General features: G+C 57.1%; 1 protein-coding gene across 2 annotated transcripts in view; it reads left to right on the forward strand.

Annotated features, from left to right (window-relative positions):
- ITGA3 (integrin subunit alpha 3) overlaps window positions 1–3,516 on the forward strand; it is a 42,874-nt gene extending 39,358 nt beyond the window's left edge. The window contains exon 27 of one of the 2 annotated variants that reach the window (XM_032791505.2): window positions 967–3,516. The gene's annotated coding sequence lies outside the window, so the exon portion shown is untranslated. The remainder of the gene's footprint in view (window positions 1–966) is intronic. The other variant, XM_032791504.2, reaches the window with a different exon arrangement.
- Window positions 3,517–8,291: the final 4,775 nt, after the last annotated feature.

Raw genomic sequence — 8,291 nt, forward strand, 5'->3', positions numbered from 1 at the left:
ACACGGGGAGGATACAGCACCAAACCTGGGGAGGGGAGGGGAGGAGGGAGAGGGTACTGCCCATTTGTGGCACCACGTGACCATCTGGACTCTTTGCACGGCTGGATTAGTGATGCCGAAAGGGCATCACCACCCTCGTGCCTGACGCGTCACTATTCCTCACCTGCTCGGTGGCGCGGGCTGAGCCTTGTGTATGTGATAGTTGCACCAGTGGGCAGAGTCAGAAGAAACCCTAATAAAGAGAAGGGTAGAACAGTGCCCCAGGATGCTGCTGTGACACTCGGGGGCGCTGATGCAGAATGAGGGAGTCTGGATCTTCCCATGAAGGACCAAACGGCCACTAACTGCCGAGGGGATAGAACTGCAGACAGGAAGGAGAACCAGCGATTCCAGGCACACCGTCCCGCTGTGTCCGTCTGTCCAACTGTGCTGCGGTTTAACTAACACTAATGTCTGTCTCCCTTGTTCCAGCGTCACTGTTTCTCAGAGCAGCCTCTGGATTCTGTGGTGTCTCCTGCCAGGGAAAGAGTCAAAATCTGTCTGTCTCCTTTTTCTCGTTTGCTGTTTGTTGTTGTTGTTTCTAATTTTCGGATCTTTTTCTTTCTCTCTTTTCTTTGGTCTTTTCCCCCTTTTCATCTTTCTGATCTCACGTGCGCTATCTGATTTCCTTCTGATGTTACTCTGATTTCTGTCCCTGATTTCTCTTTCTAGTTCTGATTTCTCTCTCCCACTCTGACTTTTGTCCCTGATTTCTCTTCCCTCTCTGATTTCTGTCCCTGATTTTTCTGATTTCTCTCTCCCTCTCTTTCTGTCCCTGATTTCTCTCTCTTCTGCTCTGATTTCTGTCTGATTTCTCTCTCTACTGATTTCTGTCTCTGATTTCTCTTCCTCTTTCTGATTTCTCTCTTCCTCTACCCATTGAAGTTTGATGCTAACCTCCGTCCCCTTCCTCTCACCTCTGTGCAGTGCGACTTCTTCAAGCGGACCCGCTATTACCGGATCATGCCCAAGTACCACGCGGTGCGGATCCGCCAGGAGGAGCGCTACCGGCCTGCTGACGGCTTCCTGCCCCGGAAGTACAAGAAACACTGGGTAACAAACTGGCAGGAGTCGGAGAAGTACTACTGACCCCTCCGTCCCCCTCCCGCCACCCCGTCTGCTCGGCTTGCCCCTGTGACCACATCGCTGCTGGGTGTAAATAGCCCAGGGACCAGCCCCCTGCCAGCGAGGGACATGTTATTTATGCTAAGTTATACCGGATAGAACAGCAACCCCAATGCTTTCTCGAGGGGCGTGGGAGCAAGCTACACATCCTGGGGAGCAGCCGTGCAACACGAGACCCGGCAATGGGAACACGAGGGGCTTTTTGTTTTTGCACAAATGGATTATTTCACACATATAGACACACTCTTCTACCTGGGCACAATTACTGTGTGTTCTGTCTGGGTCCCAGCCCTCACCCCACCCGCAGCTCTCACGCTCTCTGTCATGCTCACCTGTACTGCAAAGTGCCTCCTTATGCACAGACAGCGTGTGGTCTCACACAACCCCTGTGCATCTCGGCTGTGCACTTGTGCACATACGGTTGGGTCTTACCCGATGCTCTTGGGTGCAAAGAGCAATGTTTTGCTTGCCCTTTCCACACACACGCCCCGTGCACACACACTTGCAGAGATGATCTCTTGTGCAATCAAGTACCCGCACACACGTGGAAGCTTACGGCATTTTGCTGTGGGTTGTGTCAAGACCCCGAGCCACCCGCAAGCCACATGACTTCCCCTCCATCCCCGTCCCATGCTTGCACGCAGATGAATAGTGTACGGTGCCAAGCCTCCTCCTTCAACTCTTTGCACACAGACGCTGCTCCTACTGGATCCATCTGCACACACGGCCACTCGTGCACAAACTCACTTGCACCGATTCACATGTGTGGTGGCGGACACAGCACACAGATGCTTGCCCTGACCTGGGCGCTCTTTGGTGCACGTTCGTGGTTGCCGCTTCTTCCCGGCACTAGCCCGCGCTCAGCCTCTGGCAGGTTGCTCCCTCTTCAGCCCTGATCCTGGCATTCTGTACCTGGACAGAAGAGGAGAAGTGGCTCCAATACTCGGAACCCCCTACCCCTGCCAAGGCAATGCCTTTCAGCCTCATCACGGCCCCCTCTGTGCACCGCACTGGACACTGGATGTTTTGCCACTGGAGTTTCTTATGTGAGTGCTACTGGTACCTTTCCCTGCTTGTCCCCTGGCCGTTCTTTGGTGGGGAGGAGAGCAGCTGTTGTCCGGGGGAGCCGCTTGTTACTGGGGTACAGCTCACAGAGAGCCATGCTTTTGGTTTGGGAAGGGTGGACATTGTGGGGGGAGGCAGGGGCAGGTTTTGTCATCACCGCGGGATGGTCCCTCCCCATCGCCTTGCAAGCAGCAGGTCTCGGCTCCCCTCCAAGGATGGGACAGGTAAGGGCTCTTTTCGCCCAGGGCTTTGCTGTATAACCAGCTGGATGCACAGCCTGATCCTTACTGAATCCTCTGAAGGAACAGACTCTGGCCCTATAAGCCCCAACTCTCACCCCCCACCCCCACCCCCACTCCGAGGCTGCAGCTTGGGATCTCGCTTTAAGCCTTAAAATGCAGGGGCTGATTTGAATCTACCGCAGCCTTGATCCCTGTGGGGCGTTATGCCTCACCCGCTGCCCTACCCCTCCCATTAGCCCTGTTGGAGCCGATGCAGCTACAGGAGAATCTGCTCGGAGTCCTGCTGAACCTGCCTGTGCCTAGGGAGGTGCTAAGTGGGGGGAACCTCCCGGCTCTTTGTAGCTGCAGCACCAGTCTCCGCCCCTTCATGCTCCCTACTTTCTGGTGGCTAGATCTCCTTAAGCCTAGAGCTGGTGGTCCCCTCTCCAGCGTTTCCTAGGGAGCAGCACAGGGCCTGACCCCAGGGGTCCTACAACAGGAAAGGCCTGGCATGGGATGCTGGCCCAGAGTTAATGCTAATCCTGCCACTGCGTCGCTGTTTAGCTGCGAGACGCCACCTGGGTCCTGCCCCGGTCAGCGCTCTGCTGCCCCCACGTGGCACCCTCGGCTTGCTGCAGGCATCACCGGGCCTCCCTTTTCCATCCCAGCCGTGCAACTGGGTTTTCGTGCTAAAGCTCCGTCGGCTGGAACGTTCCATTCCCAGCACGCCCCAGCCACTCGCCACGTTCTGCTGCCGTGCTCTTGCTGGGGGACATTCTTACAGGCATCACACAATGCTTTAATGGGGGGGTGTCACCCTGGTTTACAATCACGGAGCCTGCAAGAATGACAGTTTCCTACGCTAACCACTGTCTGACACTCCCTCGGTGCCCTTGCCTGGGGGTATTAAATTATTAAGCGTGTATTTGGGGTTGGTTTTTTTTTTTGCTGTTGATCACTGGAGTTCGTTTCTTTTATGGTACTGGAGGTCTGGAGTTACTGCGCCTTGATGTGAATATGCTTGAGCAGTTATGATGGTGTCAAATAAAAATTGCTCCTTGATTTGTAACATGCAGTTTCCTACCGTTCCACCCAGGATTAAACCAGAGCTGCACACTCCAGGTATTAACCGTGCGTAGCGCTTTTCATTAGTAGATCTCAAAGCGCTTTGCAAAGGCGGTCAGTTTCATTCTCCCCATTTTACAGAAGGGGAAGGTGAGGTGCTAGGAGTAGGGCTGGGACTAGAACCCACCACAGCAGAGAGCTTATTCGTGGTGCTCTCCATTAGGCCATGCTGCCCGTCCCAACCAAGCACTTTGTGGACTATAAATAGAGTGAGGGGGCTCAGGACACCAGGTCTGATACTTCTCTCACTTCTGCCCAGGGACACCCGGGGGGGGGGGCAAGTGGGGCAATTTGCCCTGGGCCCCGCTGGGTTCCTCGAGTGTTTTTTGGGACCCCTGGAGTGGGGTCCTTCACTCTCTCTGGGGGGCCTGGAAAACTCTTGCGAGGCCTGGCCCCCCGGAGCTTCTTCCGCTTTGGGTCTTTGGCGGCAGAGGGTCCTTCCGCCCTGGGCTGGAAGGACCCCCTGCTGCCGAATTGCTGCCAAAGTGGGACCCACCGCCGAAGTGCTGGAACTTTGGCAGCAACTCAGCTGCGGCAGGTCCCAGAGCAGAAGACCCCCCCCCCAAGTTACCGCCGAAGCAGGGGCCCCCCACCACCAAAGACCCCAGGCCCCTTGAATCCTTTGGGCAGCCCTGCTTCTGCCAGCACAAAGCCAGAGCAACGGAGTCTAATGCACAGCTGCTTTTGAAACTACAGGTTGGCCAGGGCCTACAGGGTGACACTGGGCAGCAAAGGTGGGTTGTTGGTTAGCCTGGGAACCAGGGAACACCTGGGTCCGTCAGCGGCCAGCTGCCTCAATAAGGAAACCTCCTTTGGATTTGTTACAGCCAAATTGTGGAAGACACTTCGCCAGCATCCCGGGGAATGGAATCTGGCCCACTGGGTGCTGACACGAACCCATTTGCAAACTGCATCACCTAGAAAGGAAAGAAAGTTGTTTTTTTTCTCATCATGGTGCAGTGAGGGCTAATGATACAAAGCACAGGCTGGGCTGCAGGAGGACAGAAATCTAACTAATAATAACCCACAGCCCTTTGGCCTTGCCCTGCATCTCTTCATTCTGTGTTTGTACAGCTCCTAGCACACGGGGTCCGGGTCCGTTAGGGGGCTGTTAGATGCTCCCCCAGTACCAATGATGATAATCTGGGTTTGACCTCTGGAGAATCTGTGCAGGAGCTGTCATATTTTCTGTGGCCACCAGATGTTGCTGCAGTAGTTTGGTGCAGAAAGCCAATCCGCAGCTATAGCAGTGCGAGGTTATTGCTGCAGTCAGGGCTGTGATGTTGTAGGGGTGAGGTAGACTGGCTGGCCAAGAGGACATAAGAACAGTCACACTAGGGCAGACCCAGGTTCCCTCTAGCCCTGTATCCTGTCTGCCAACAGTGGTCGATGCCACGTGCTTCAGAGGGAACGAACAGAACAGACAACCATCCAGTGATCCATACCCTGTCGTCCACTCCCAGCTTCTGGCAAATAGAGGCTAGAGCCACCCAGAGCATGGCGTTGCATCCCTGACCATCTTGGCTAGTAGCTATTGAGAGACCTGTCCTTCAGGAACGTATCTAGTTCTTTTTTGAATCCGGTTATAGTTTTGGCCTTCCCCACAGCACCTAGCAATGAGTTCCACAGGTTAACTACATTGCATGAAGAAATTCTTCCTTTTGTTTGTTTAAAACCTGCTGCCTATTCGTTTCCTTGGGTGACCTCTGGTTCTTGCATTATGTGCAGGAGTATATAACACGTTCTCCGTGCCATTCACGATTTTATTCCTTCAGAACTCTTGGACGAGTACGTCTGGTCCTGGTGACTTATTGCTGTTTAATTTATCAATTTATTCTAAAACCTCCTCTAATGATACCTCAGTCTGGAACAGTTCCTCAGATTTGTCACCTAAAAAGAATAGCTCAGGTGCTGGAATTTCCCTCTGCAGTGAATTCTGATGCAAAGAATGCATTTAGCTTCTCCTCAATAGCCTTGTCGCCCTTGGGTTCTCCTTTGGCACCTTGATCATCCAATGCCCCTGCCCCCCGATTGTTTGGAAGGCTTCCTGCTTCTGATATATGGGGGGAAGGGGTTCCTGAGCTTGGGCTCTGGGCTCTGAGTGCGGTACAGATCCTCAAAGATATCTAGGTGTCTAATTGATTTCAGTGGGAGTTAGGCATCTAAATACCTGCTGGGTTGGAGGGAGAACACGTGAGTCACTGAGTGCAGTCCCTGCTATGTAGGGGTTGATAAATCTATCCGGCTCAAGTTTAAAAGAGTTATGTTGTTACCCTTCCCCTCCCTGCTGTTGGGAGACTGCTTTGGAGCCGCTGTCCTCTGGGGGTTAGAAATCTTTTCATCTGCAGCATCAATTTACTCATGGTGAGTTTATCCCCATTTGTTCTTGAGCCAACATTGTGCTTTAGCTTCACTGGGGCCACCTCATGAATGTACCGCGAGCGCTCATCTCCCCGCTCAGCCTCTGCTGGGCTGAACAAGCCGAGTTCCTGTAACCTCCTGCGGTGAACTCCACTCTGCAGACTCCCCTGATTGTGCTACCAGCCTGACTCTGCACCTGATCCAGGCTGAATTCATCTTTCAGAATTGGTCAGGGTGGTCTGGGGCCTACCAGGCCCTTGCACAAGGGCATCGTTGCTTTGAGTGGGACTGGGGAGGGCGTGGCAGGGCACTGAGCAGGGAAAGGAGTTAAATGGGGCAGCAGGGTCTGGTCAGATTAAGGGAATGGAGAGGATCTAGGGTGGGCTGTAGGGCCCTGGTCAGGAAAGGGTTAAGGTAATGAGGTTGCCTAGAGTGGGCTGCAGTGCCTGGTCAGGTTAAGGTAATGGGGTTGCCTAGGGTGGGCTGTAGGGCCCTGCCAGGAAGGGGTTAAGGGAAGGGGGGTCTAGGGTGGGTTGCAGGGCCCTGGTCAGGAAGGGGTTAAGGGAATGGGTGGGTTGGGGGGGCTGTAGTCAGGAAGGGGTTAAGGTAATGGGGTTGCCTAGGGTGGGCTGCCAGCGCGCCTTGGTCAGAAACGGGTTAAGGAAGGGGGGTCTAGGGTGGAGTTTGCAGGCCCTGGTCAGGAAGGGGTTAAGGAATGGGGTGGGTGGGGCTGTAGTCAGTGAAGGGTTAAGGTAATGGGGTGCCAGGTGTGGGCTGCAGGGCCTTGGTCAGGAAGGGTAAGGGGATGGAAGCGGCGTGCACAGAGGGCCCTGGCAGGGAAGGTATAACGGGGCGTGTCCCAGGTTTCCACTGTGGCGTTCTGCAGCGCTCCCATTGGGCCGTGGGATGTTTTTGAACCGCGATGGCGGCAGGGCGGCGGGGGCGGGGCGGTCAGCGGGATCAATGCGGGCCGAGGCCGTTCTGTCGCAGCCGACGGTCAGTGCACGTGAGGCCCGCATTGCAGAGCAGTCGGAGTCGCAATAGCTGCGGCGCTGCTGGAGAAAGCGCGGAGCGGCGGGCCGCACGCGGCCCTGTCCTCACTGATGCACTTCAGCAAAGGGTCAGCTCGCTCCTCGCGCTCTCCATAAAGCAGTTCTGGAACTTATCGGTACCTTGTCCCCGCTCCAGCCACCGCCGGAGACAAATCCTCCGGGCCCCATAACACCCCGCCCTCGCTAGGCCTGGGCCTGGAAAACCCTCCAAACACGCCGGGGCCAAATGCCGCCCACAGCGCCGCTCTCCCGCCTCACTGCCGATGGCGCTCCCGGCGCGGGCAAATCCCCCCGGCGCCCCCGCCCGCCTTCACTGCCCCCTCCACGCCCGGGACAAATCCCCCCGGCCCATCCCACCCTCACTGCCCCTCGCCCGCGACCGGGCAATCCCCCCCGCCCCTCCCCCGCCCTCACTGCCCTCCCCCCGCTGGCAATCCCCCCGCCTCCCCCTCAGCCTGAAGTAATCCCGCCTCCCCGCCGCCGGGGCAAATCCCCCGGGGCCACCTGACGCTGCCCATGCCGCCTGCGGGGGCAAATCCCCCGGGCCCCTCCCCGCGCCCTATGCTACCCCTGCCCCGCAGGGCAAAATCCCCGCCCTCACTGGCCCTCTCCGCGTCCCTCCCCCCGCACCTCTAGTGCTCCCCCCTCGGCCCCCCTCCCCCGCCTGGGAAAATCCCCCCCGGCCCGGCCTCCCCCACCATGAGCGAAAATCGCCGCCTCCCCCCTGCCGGGGAAAATCTCCCCCGGGCCCCTCGCCCGCCCTCACTGCCCTTCCCCCCGCCGGGGCAAAATCCCCCCCAGGTCCCTCCCTCTCTCTCACTGCCCCTCCCCCTGCCTGGGCAAATCCCCCCTGGGCCCTTCCCCCTCCCCCAGCGCTCCTTCCCCTACCTGGGAATATCCCCTGGGTCCCTCCTCTGCCGCCTCTCCCCCGCCCGGGCAAATACCCCCCGGCCCCTGCCCCCAGCAAATGCCCTGGGTCCTTCCCCCACCTTTTCTGTGGCGGTAAATCCCGTCGGGTACATACAGCCTCCATCTCCGAGTACCCAGCCTGGGGAGGGGGCTATTGGTTATATCTGTTCCTTTCCCCGTGGGACTTTCCTCCCCGTGTATACACTCCCTGGGGTCCGACACTCCCCTACCCCCTGCTTGGGTCCATTCCCCTCCACCACCCTGCCGGGTCCCTGCCACGTATGGCCCAGGCATTTACCCCTGGGGCTTGGGAGGGGCAGGCTCTCCCTCCACCCTGTGAAGCAGGTCCTGGACTGTGGTAGTTACCCCCCACCCCACCCCCACACACTGCCTG

This window comes from Chelonoidis abingdonii, chromosome 21, assembly GCF_003597395.2.
Source record: "Chelonoidis abingdonii isolate Lonesome George chromosome 21, CheloAbing_2.0, whole genome shotgun sequence".
NCBI lineage: Eukaryota > Metazoa > Chordata > Testudines > Testudinidae > Chelonoidis > Chelonoidis abingdonii.